The 12,480-nt window shown below is 39.2% G+C and overlaps 1 protein-coding gene across 1 annotated transcript in view; it reads right to left on the reverse strand.

The window, feature by feature from the left end:
* CSMD1 (CUB and Sushi multiple domains 1) overlaps positions 1 to 12,480 on the reverse strand; it is a 1,770,408-nt gene that overhangs the window by 90,040 nt on the left and 1,667,888 nt on the right. The gene's annotated exons all lie outside the window — the stretch shown is intronic.

Below are 12,480 nucleotides of genomic sequence, written 5' to 3' on the forward strand. Positions count from 1 at the left end.
AGAATTCGCAATGAATAGTAATACTTTATGGGAAGATAAACAGTACTGATATGAGCAAGTCTGAAGTGAGAGGGTAATCCAAAACAGCACTGAAGAAGCTTCAATAGCAGATAGCTTCTGAAAGTACAAATACATTGAGAGACAGTTTGCTTTCTTTGAGGTGATGGATGGTGAAGTAAGAAGGTTCTGTAAGGTCTGGAGAAAACATGGAAGCCGATGTGTTTGTTTCTTTTAGTCTTTTCTACAAGCTTTTACATATTATTTCCTTTCTTTCAGTTCCTTCCCCACATTCTTTCCCACCTCCATTTGTTCCTGCCATTCTCCACGTATTCTTAAATAATGAAAATTTTAAAATCTATAGATTTATTCAAGATAGCACTAAGATTCCGCATGTCCTCACGGTTTTATCTTCAAGGTAATATTGCAGAAGGAAGAGAGAAAAAAGAGAATCAATGGCTCTGTTTCCTTGAACAATATAGCTGCCAAACTCACACATGACAGTCATGCTAGATTTGGCTGATTTCATTATCCTGAGCCTTTCCCAATCAGTCACATCAATCAATTCTGGTCAGGGCTCACACACTCAGATTTAAAACAAGAAGTAGAACTTGGATGATCTGTTACTTAGGGAGATGGGAAATATATAAACTTGCGTGCAAAGAGTTAGTGAAGAGCAAAAAGAGCCTTACAGAGTTGCACCTTGGATCACCATTTTCAAGCTTTTAAGACCCAGATTTTACTCACCAGCCTAGGGTGTTGAATCTACTCTTTATGGACCAAATAATGCAGCTTTCCATATGGATTAAAACTTAATGTAAACAATATAAAATTGTTATGAGTCTGAAACAACTCAACAACACCTACCAACAATGGCATTGGCTTGAGTTATTCCAAGAGGCTAAGACCTTATATCTTTGAACAGGAACACTGATCCTTTCAGGTGCTGATTATGTGACTCTTATTTGCTTTACATATTAGCAGCCTCATGACCCACCCACAGAGCCACCGGAGCTTCTTATACACGCAACGATATACTTATGCACTATATTAAATACAATATAAATATGATATGTATATATAACAAATATACACATGCAAACGTCTATGGAGTTGATTCCAACTCATGGGACCTTATATTGTTCCTGAAGCTATAAATCCCTTTGGGAGAAGATAGCCTTATCTTGCTACTGATGGATTCGAACTGTGGACCTGTGGTTAGCAGGCAAATATTTAAATGACAGTAGTACCTGGGCTCTACATATATACACACTTACATATAAAACATAAGTACATATGTAAATAGACATAGATGAATTTATAGGATTATTGCTCCAAAATTTTATAGAACAACATTTAGCTAAATATTGTGCATGTGCATGTATATGAACAACTTAATGAGGTAATTTATCTTAGTTAAGTTGTGCACACTTCTCTCACATTATTGATGCTAAACTTTTTCTTTACCATAGTTTTAAAACATGAGTACAGTCTGTGAATGAATTCCCCTAATCGACACCACTTAACATATCTATGTTTGAATGCATGCATTATAAATTATATTTATAAAATCTATAAAATTCACATATATTTATATATAAATATATGTGAATGTATATAGAAAATATATAGGCATATCCTATTTATTTATTAATTCTATAGATTTCCTAAACTAATTGATAAATTTCTTTTAATTCAAGGAAGAATGAACAATTCTAAGACTTCTACCTTTTAGAACTTTACCTTTTAATGCTCCATTGTCTCTATATTGGGGTAGGTCTTACCGTGGAATGGGTAATTTACCAACAGCTGAGAAAGAAGTTGGTCGTAGAGTCAAGAATAAAATGTTAGAACACTCTAGTTCTATCCAGCTGCAGCTCTTTGTTTTGCATACCATGCCAAAAACTATCATCCATAAGGCCTATGAGGACTAATTGACCGACAGGGAAACTAACTGAATAGGAAAACTAAGATTTCAAAACCAGTAACCTCTTATATATACTGTAGTAGAATGGATGGGTCATTGGAATATGTATTTTTACTTGCAAAATTTTGAACCATAAGCTTTGAGAATCAGTTATAAATTTATTCTATATCAAATAAAACCTGTACTATTAGAAACAGTACATTTTGTTTCAAATATTCAAAATATTTGGAATGCTGTAATTGAAAGAAGAGAGAGTTTCTTTTACTGATCTTTTTATAATACCAAGTTTGGAGGAAATGTAAACCACCAAACAAATTTGACAAAAGCAAAGAACTTTATCAAATGTTGAACGAACTTTCATAGGAACAGAAGTTTAGCTATCGGCATGTCATCGGCAAAACACAGGAGAATTGCCTCCTTAGATAAAGTATCAGCTTCGTCGGTGATCCAGGTTTTCTCAGAAACTGCTTCTCTAAGGACAACTAAGGAGGACAGAGAACTGTGTCTCCCCTGAGCTCCGTCTGTCTGCCTGGCGTGGGAGCGGAAGCACAGAGGAACCTGCCTGCCATTAGGCCCGCCGCAGCCCGGTCAGCCCTCAGAAAGGCCGGACGGTCAGCTCCTCGTGCCCATTCAGGACTTTGCACGTGACGGCGGGGACCACGGCATGGCCAGCCGCTCGGAGCAGCTGCCCCCGGAACGCTCTGCTTAAACTCCTGCACAGACATTTTAGTTAGTGTGAAACGCTTCTGAGACAATGCGAGGCTTCTTCTTTACAGTAGGGTTCAGATTCTAAAAACAAGTTTATGAACACATCTCATTACTTCCATTTCTTAAACTCTTATCCCCGGTAAACCAAATTTTCCATACTTTCTAGCATATTTTAGAGATATCATTTTATAGCTAGAATGCCAAATCCATTTTGACTCATGGAAATCCCATGTGTGTCAAAGTAGAAGCGGGCTCCTGTGAGTCTCCTTGGCTATTTTAGGGAAACAGGATGCTAGGCCTTTCTCCCGAGGTGCATATGAAGACACCACAACTGTCAATCTTGAGGTCAGCAGCTGAATGCTTTGACGATTTGAACCACGTAGGGACTCATAGATGGAATTTGTAAATGTTTAAAGTAATTTCCATATTGTGTCGCATTATTTGTTTTTGATCATACTTTTATATAGCCTGTGAACCCTAACAAAATTGCACTGCGTTTTAGGGGCCCCTTCCTCGAGTGATTGGCTATGGTGTCGTAGAACCTACAAAGATACCTCAGGGGCTAATTAGGATTGAGTTTCAACTACAACACAAAATAGAAATGGAACACTTCTGAACCAGGCAAAATAAGTTAAAGATTCCATGAATTGGGTAGACTTGTAAATATTTAGAAATGAATGCTGTGATTTGGGAGTTTAATGATATGCCACTTTTTATTTATTCCGTAGCAATCTACTCTACAGACTCACGCTGTGTGCCCTGTTAGAGGGGTTTCTTGCACTGGTCCGACTGTGGTATAGCAGCAGTGACATTAACAAGAACTCTTTAAGGAGAGCCCAGTCCTAGTACAAGGACACACACACACACACACACACACACACACACACACACACACAGATACAGGCACATAAAAGTTGTCCTGCTCACAGTTGCATATTTAAGGTCACCTTTCCACTATGCCAGTTTGCATCAATACAAATTTTTAAATATTGGTCTGGGGATTAGAACTGAATACATTTTTAGAAAATCTATAAACCAAATATTCATCCTTAGTATTTGCTTTGTGAGTCGAATATTTATTGTTGAAATAAATTAACAAGCATTACAAGCATCTTGCACCTGTAAGAGTACTTAGAAAAGGATTGGCCTTTATTCTGTCAATTCTTTTACGCACTGCCTTTAAGCTAAAGCCTAGGTAATTTGGAAAGTGGATTTTAAAGCTAGCTTTGAAACTCTCATGGAAATTAATGAGTGGTCATAAAATGTCAAATGGATGAGACCCATTTATATATAAGCCAAACACTATTAGCATTAAGCATAAACATGTATATTAGAATCTATAGATATATACTTATTGAAAGATTATATTTATATAAGTGGCAAATGCAACTCATTATTTTGCTTCCATTTCACCTCCAGGTGCAATTTATCTTATCCTGGGGAACAATGAGTACAAGTAGAGAACATATGAAATCTTTCAGGTATATGTAAATATGGAACTGGATGAGCTATAAAACATTTTTCAGTGTAATATCATCAATAAGAAAATCCAATCCCCTTGTCACAATAAGCATTTCTGTTGACTTTATGCTGAACATACCTCTTCAATGACTGAAATGAGCTTAAGTCATGTTTGGTGGGAAGTAAACTGCAGACCAGTGGTCCACATACTTAAGTGCTCTACCATGACCTGAAGGGTCCTGAGGACCTGATCTGTGCCGCTTCCCTCACTCCCACACCAAAAGTCTCTGCGGGAGGCAGCCCTGGTGACCTGCTTCCCAAGCCTTGACAACCCTACAGGCAGTTGGACTCGTGTTCACGGGCTGCCTGGAGGCCAACTGACAACGCCACCATTCTTTGAACAGCCTCTCAGGCTTGAGAAATCCTGCATTGCCATTTTTCCTGTGTTCCCCAAATGTACCATGGTGTTTTATACTATAAGGCCTTCTGCTCCATTTGCCTGAAATTACCTTTCCAATAGTCTACCTGTAAACAATTTCCCATAATCTGTATATGATTTCTAGTTTTATTTATTGTTCAGCAAGTAGCATTTTATTTTTTTAATATTTTTATCTTCATTGTTACTTTAAGTTCTAAGTCCAGGGTCATGATCCATCTACCAGAACTATAATACCTACATCTGACCAATAGCAGATATCCAAAATATTATATTAATGATTTTCCATGATCACTGTTGATATATTAGATCAGGTCCTCATTCTTCAGTGACTACGACAATTCTACAAAGGAGCTGGATTTATATTTGGCAAACTGGACTCCCTGTGACGTTCGCTGTACCGACTGCCCTTCTGTGCCTTTTTGCATGTTGCCACTGTGTCTGTGCTTCTATAATAATTTGTTATTTATTCCATTTGTACTTATTTAGATCCTACATATCCACCAAAACTGCTTCCTTCCTATTTCCTACTCTTTTATTCTTCCTGGTTTCTACCTCCCTCTTTGACTTCAGAGTCAATTTGCTAATACCAGCCATGCGCTAGCCTTGAATACAAAGTTTTTATTACAGGCATTTTGTATGTATCTTATGAATTCCTTAGAGTATACATTCCTTAAGTGAAAAAAGTCCTATTAATTTTACATCCTGGTGATATCTTTTGAAGGACTAAAGAGACGATCTTATGGAACACACAGGTTTCTAGAAAGAAGTACTGCTGCTGAGCAAAGCTGTGCCGCAGTCACTGCCTAGCCATTGGTAATTGTACAGTGTATGCGTAAAAGCCGAAGATGCGAACTAGTGCTTCCAAACTGCTTACCTCCCCCACGAATACACGGCCTATATTTTACACTGAAGTGTATATGATAAAGACCAATTAAGTTTTTTTTTTTTTTGCTGCCATGAAGTATTTTTTTAATGATGTTTTTATTTTTTTTGAAGAACTTTTATTAGGGGGTAACACAGGTACCTTATCATTCCATAGTTCTATCACATCAAGCTGCATCGAACACTTGCTACCGCATCACAGAACATTCTCTTTCTCCTTGAGCTCCTGACATCACCTCCCCTTGGGCCCCTCAGGTATGTATTCTTTTGAGCCTGATTTTCTTTTCATTTGAAATAATGCTTCTGAGGTCTTTCCATATTGTCTCCCTAGTTATTCGTATTAGTTGTTTTATTCATTTTTAACTAGTGGGAGCTGTCATAAAATACAAGACTTTGAAGGCCACTTGCTAACTCCTTCAGCACAGTGATGAAGTGTGGGTTGCATACCAGAAGTTCAGTCCTTCAACTCCACCGGTTGTTTCTCCGGAGATAGACGAGGCTGTCTGCTTTCATAATGATTCACAGCCTCAGAAACCCAAATGGAGCAGCTTTACTTTATTCAATGTGGTTTTGATGAGTTTGAATCCACTTGATGGCAGTGAGGAAATATGAAAATATATGGAATTCTAACTATGTCTTCTAGAGTTTTAAGCATTTGGATGTCACCCAAATCCAGTGACATCTAGTCAACTGGACTCATAATAACCGGAGAGGACAGAGTAGAACTGCCTCCTAGAGTTTCTAAGATTCAGTCTTTATGGAAGCATCTGGTGCCCTCTTTCCCCCAAGGAGCAGCTGGTGGGTTTGAACACAGGCCTTTTGGTTAGCAGCTCAGCTTCTCCCCAGCGGACCACTAGAGTGCCTTTGCTGTGAATAGCACCATGGTATCATATGTAGAACAGAATTAGTCTCCTCCAAACTCGCTGTAGTGTAGACAATACAAACGTATGTCAAATAGTAACAGAAAAGTGATCATGTTTTTATGTGGAAAATGGCTCAATCTATCACTGACATCTTGAATACTACAGATGAAAGAGATTATAAGTGGGAGAGATAATATGTTATTACGTGTTGAAATATCTGAATGGTATAAAAGGTATCAAATGATTACTGCAGGCAACAGTGGAACTTAGATTACAAATGTGCAGCCTCCTTCTGCCATGTGTTCTCTGTGGGAGTCACTGCAAACCACCACGGGGAAGGCAAACAGCAGAAAATCCTTAAAGGGGCATGGGGACCACAGACATCCCGATGGATTATAAGATGCCTGATCAAGTAGATATGAGGTCAGGGTTCTCAGTGCTTAATTCTCTATCCCAGGGAGATTTCTAATATCACAAAGTGCAAACAATAAATTAGAAGTAGTCCTCTGTAGTTTTACAAAACCCTGGGAGACCCCTGTCATAAGCAGGCATTGATTAAGCTTGGGCTAAACTTTAATTTATTCTAACGCACAAATGCTTTGGTTTGTTTCCAATTAATCTATGAAAACATTAACACGGGGTTGCATGATTCTTTTTTACTCTTGGGAGTTCTAACACAACATACATTTAGCTCGGCTTTTGTTGTTAAGTTCGGAAAAGAAAATACTTCATATCTTTAAATTCAAATCTCCCACAGAAAGCTTCCTCGAGACTCATAAAGTGAAACTGGGCTTCACTCATGTGCTCGACCATTTCTGGCTCCATGAGGACCGAGGTACTTGTCATATTGTGCCTGGGTAAAGGTCTGGGAGACCATCGGAGGCGAATGCTGAGAAGTGACCACGTCGCATATGAAGTCGAAGCAAAGTGTCAGAGAAGCTCATGCTTTCCTACTAACCCTCTGAAGATATAATAGACTCCACCCACAACTCGGTTCTTATCCTTGGCAGATAAAATCCATTCTGGGTTTTTTTTGTTCATTATATTTTGTTTTCCCCAAACCAGTAAGGTTTCGATAAGATTCGCATTTATTTTCTGAGCAAGACTTCATGATGATTCTCCCTACCAGTGTGAGCAGGTACTACAAAAGAAAGCAATTTATCACAAAATAGTTATTTTATTTTTCTCCTAATAGTACTTTAAAATTGTATAATGGTATTCCTTATTTACTAAGCTCTTTATAAAAACAACTGAGAGTTTTCCAAATGTTTCTAGTACTAGATTTTCTGCACAACCGATACTTAATTATTCCTTAATAATAAAAACAAAACACACTAGAAACAAAACCAATGCTCTATTGCCCTCTAGTTGAGTCTGACTCAGGCAATCCCACACGTAGCAGAGCAGAACTGTCCCATCGGAAACCCATGATTGCAATCTCAAGGATGTTTTTACTGATAGCACAAGGACATTGTACTTGATAGCACCGACCAACTCATTGCCATCGACTCCATTCTGACCCAGAGTGACCCTGTAGGAAAGAAGACCAGCTCCGTACGGTTTCTGAGGCTGCTCATTGTCATGGAGGAGAGAGCCGCAAGTTTCTCTCCGTGAGGACCTGCCCACCTTGTGGTTAGCAGCCTGGCGTGCAACAAGCGCACAGCCAGGGTTCCTAGTAAAGTGGGGAGTAAATCCCAGGGAGGATCATCCTATAACGTTGATGGATATGGAGATTTCGACAGTGGACTCAGCTAGAGCCATTTGAGGGTGTTGCTGGCCTCGACAGGGTTTCTGACCTCACGAGTAGGAGCAGACTCACAACAACTGAACAACAGAAGCAGCAACGGTGACACTGATTAGACATCCACCCTTGTCTTGCCTTATTCCTTAAGAGGCCTCTTACACCACTTCAAGAACTGAAATCATAATTCTGAACATGGAATACCTGAGCAAGCAAAGAAGAAGATAAATTCTATTAAAAAAACGTGGACAAGATGAGAATCGGAGCACTACCATCGCATAAATAAGTCACCATTTATTGTTTTCATGTTTGTTATGATTTCCTAATAATCTCATCAAATATATTTGAAACGATTTGATTTTTTAACCTCTAGTGAAAGTTTAAATTCATTTCTATTATTTTCTTACTTATTTGGTCATTCCTATTTGAATAGTTCCTGAATCTCTAATCAAATATTATATTCACTCTTGAGAATGGTAAGCTCTTAGTTCTGACATGAATACAAGTTTAGGAAGGAACAAATTACGAGAGAGAAATAAAAATTAGAAACTTTTTTTGGTCAATGTCATATCTGCATTGTTCTAAACCATATTTAAGGAATTAATAGGCAGTCCCTATGACATTTTCTTGATGATAAATATTATCATAGAAAGCTTTGCAAATTATTTTGTGAAGGTTCAACATCATCTCTAAAATGTAACTCTAAACAACTTATTTTAATGGCAATATTAAATGAGAAAATATATTCTGATTGGAATGTTGTTTTGTGAAATAATCTTAGTTCTTCACAAACAGCCAAAGTAATTTACAAAATGTATATTTGATATTTTGCTTTACATATCACCAAATCTATTAATTAATAGTTTCAGACAGCTAGTTTCTCTTATTATATGTGTATGTCCTCCTCTGGTGTGCTTACTTTCCAATACACTTCCACAGGGAATACTGACAATGACTCAGTACCCTGACAATGTCACCCCAGGCTCTTCAACTGTCCTCAACAGGCTCAGGTGCTCTATTTCGGGGCAGAAGGCTTGGCTTCAATGAAAACTTTGCATTGCCTCATCTGTCTTTGAGTGCCAGCTTCTTATGTAAGCCATGTCCATTCTTTTCCTTTTATCAAAAGTAAAGAAGCAGCTGTGTCATGTTTCATTGTTTTTGGTCATTCTTATTTTAATAACGCCAATGAGCAAATTTGGCTCATAATTTTTACAACATTATGTTGTCCTTAAAATATTCATTGTTCCCGGCTGCATTGTAGTGAATTTTTACTATGGCTTTGCTAGCCACAGTCAAAGACATTTCTGCTTGATGAGTTTGGATAACAGAAGGTGGGGGAATATACTGATAAGATTTAGTTGTGAGTAATTGTTAACATGGTTAATTGTCATTGCCATCCTATTGAGTATGAGATGAGCCATATTAGACATAGCAGGAGGGGACTTTAGCATCCAAAGAAGAAAGGAGCTAGGAGTGGGCACTTCATTTGATCCCTGAGATCCCTCTCCACGGAGCCTCCTTGTTCCGGGAGACTGAAAACAGAGGAGCCCAGAGTAACAGAAGCAGCAGGATCAAAAGCCACAGCATGAGAAGGCAGTGAGCTTCTCCACTCACAGAGAAAGTAAAGCTGATTGTCTGAGCAAGTGGCTAGCTTGTGAGGTAAGGTGCCTCCTGGCATGTAATTGGGAGACCTATATTTCCTGATGAGTGGCTTCAGGCTAAAGCTTATGAGGAGTAGTGTTCCCTTTGGGCATTTATTGGCAGCTTAAAAATGCCTTTTAACAGTGTGCAAGCGAGGCAGTGGCCAACAGGCTACGTGTCTGAGAAGACAAACGTCACAGAAAAGCCTGGATGTCCACCATGGAAAAGGGGCGGTCCTGGCCGAAAAACTGTGTCCTGAGCACTTATAACCTGTGCACTTCCTTAAAAGTCCCATGAGTATGGTCTGTGCATTCTGTTTTTTTGAACTCCGCTGAAAAGTAGAGAGCAACATGAGAGGGACAGTTGGTGGGGTGAGTCATTCTTTTTAGAGTTGACACCGTGGAGATCATATTAATAATTTCCTCATTAACTTATTTTTCAGCACTGACAACACTGTCATTATCACTCATTTTCTCTCCATGAATATCTGTGCTACATTCGCCTGGTCCACGTAAGTCTGAAGGTTGTGCAAGGCCATTGATCTTGCTGAAACACTAGAAGAGTTTTCCAAAGTTTCATAGCTATGGAAACAGACAAACATGGATTCAAGTGACGAGTTAACACATGAAAGGCTCATAATTGGTAGCCTAGAAGCCAGAAGGAAGATAGAATGAAAGCCAAGAGCTGCCAGATCGAATCAGGGCAAGAATGCCCATGAACCCTTTTACATCGTGCCCATTGGGATAGGGAGCAGGCTAGTTTCATTTCTCTGCCAGAGGACAAACTCCTCATCACAAGTCAGAATTAGTGCCAGCCCAGCCACCCCTCATGCGGGAGTTTTCTTCTTCTGGTGAAGTAGCACCGCATGCCTCAGAGGAACTAGTAACAGAAGTCTTGAGGACTCTAAATGTGAGCAGTCTGTGCTCAGTAGTCAAATAGACCAGACTTCTAGTCCATACCATTAGTTATTGATTACATGATGTTGGGAAATTATTCAGAACTTTCAGCTGTTTCCTGCTCTATAAATAGGAATAATAATCACTGAGTCATGAGTCTGAATGAGCGCTCCATATGTATTTCAAGGTATCATGTAATTAAAGTCTGGAATAAAGAGTTATCCAGTGTCTCTTTGATCAAATATCTGTGCCAACTTTAAAACTGAAGCCTATATTCCTTCATCTGAGTATTATATCCCTCTAGCAGTAATATTACACCTATCATCCGACCTTCAATAAATATTATCCTCCATGTCAGGAATGTAAAAGGAAATAGAGGAACTAGAAGGCAAAGGGCATTTAAAGAGGTCTAAATATAGGCATGTACATATGCAAACATACTTATATATGATGACGGAGAAATATATGTCTGTGCACATATTTATAGGCTTAGCATTAAGGTAGCAGATGGACATTGGGCCTCCACTCAAGTACTCCCTCAATGCAAGAACACTTTGTTCTATTAAACTGGCATTCCATGATGCTCGCCTTCCCAACATGATTACTGAAGACAAATGGGTGTATAAGCAAATATGGTGAAGAATGTTGATGTTGCCCAGCTATCAAAAGATATAGTGTCTGGGGTCTTAAAGGCTTGAAGGTAAACAAGTGGCCACCTAACTTAGAAGCAAAAAAGCTCACATGGAAGAAGCACACCATCCTGTGTGATCATGAGGTGTTGAAGGGATCAGATATCAGGCATCAAAGAACAAAATATTATATCATTGTGAATGAGGGGGAGTGAAGATTGGGGACCCAAAGTCCATCTGTAGGCAATTGGACATCCCCTTCCAGAAGGGCTGTGGGGAGGAGACAACCCAGTCAGAGTGCAGTGTAGCAAAGATGAAACATACAACTTTCCCCTAGTTCTTAAAATACTTCCTACCCCCACCCCACCCTCCACACACTATCATGATCCCAATTCTACCTTAAAAATTCAACTAGAACAAAGGATGTACACTGATACAGATAAGAACTGGAAACACAGGAAATCCAGGACAGATGATTCCTTCAGGACCAGTGGTGAGAGTGGTGATACCGGGAGGGTGGAGGGAAGGTGGGGTGGAAAGGGGTAACCGATTACAAGGATCTACATATAAGTTCTCCCAGAAAGATGGACAAGAGGAAAGTGGTGAAGGGAGATATTGGACAGTGTAAGATATGACAAAATAATAATTTATGAATTATCAAGGGTCCATGAGGGAGGGGTGGCATGGAGGGAGGGGAAAATGAGGAGCTGTTACCAAAGGCTCAAGTAGAAAGCAAATGTTTTAAGAACGATGAGGACAACACTTATCCAAATGTGCTGGACACAATGGATGTGTGTTTGGATTATAATAAGAGTTGTATGAGCCCCCAATAACATGATTAAAAAATATTCTCCTCTATGTCTCACTTACAAATTCATATTTTCAATAGACATGCATTCTTACTGGGTTATACTATTGAGACATCATCGAACAATGTAGCCTTTTCAGCCATAATTACTTATGAAATGTCTTATTATTCTGGACTGCAGACCCTTGGCTGGAATATCAAGTAGGAGGGAGCTCTCTGCTCTGCTAAGAGACAAGGTAAATGAGGGATTGCGTCTTGACTTGAGTAGAGGGTGTGAGCCAAATCACACTCTTTGTTTCCTCAGGGGGATGTCTACTAAAAGACAAAAATCACACCACCCTTCACTCCTCTGTGTAAGAGCCATCTCAGACACCGACAGAAATCCCAGGACCATTTGCAGAAAAAAGCACATTCAAAGTCTCTGTCTGAAATGATGGAGGCTGAGATCAGAGGTAGCAGAGACCGTGGCATGGAAACTATTGAACAGA

The sequence above is a fragment of the Tenrec ecaudatus genome, chromosome 8 (genome assembly GCF_050624435.1).
Source record: "Tenrec ecaudatus isolate mTenEca1 chromosome 8, mTenEca1.hap1, whole genome shotgun sequence".
Lineage (NCBI taxonomy): Eukaryota > Metazoa > Chordata > Mammalia > Afrosoricida > Tenrecidae > Tenrec > Tenrec ecaudatus.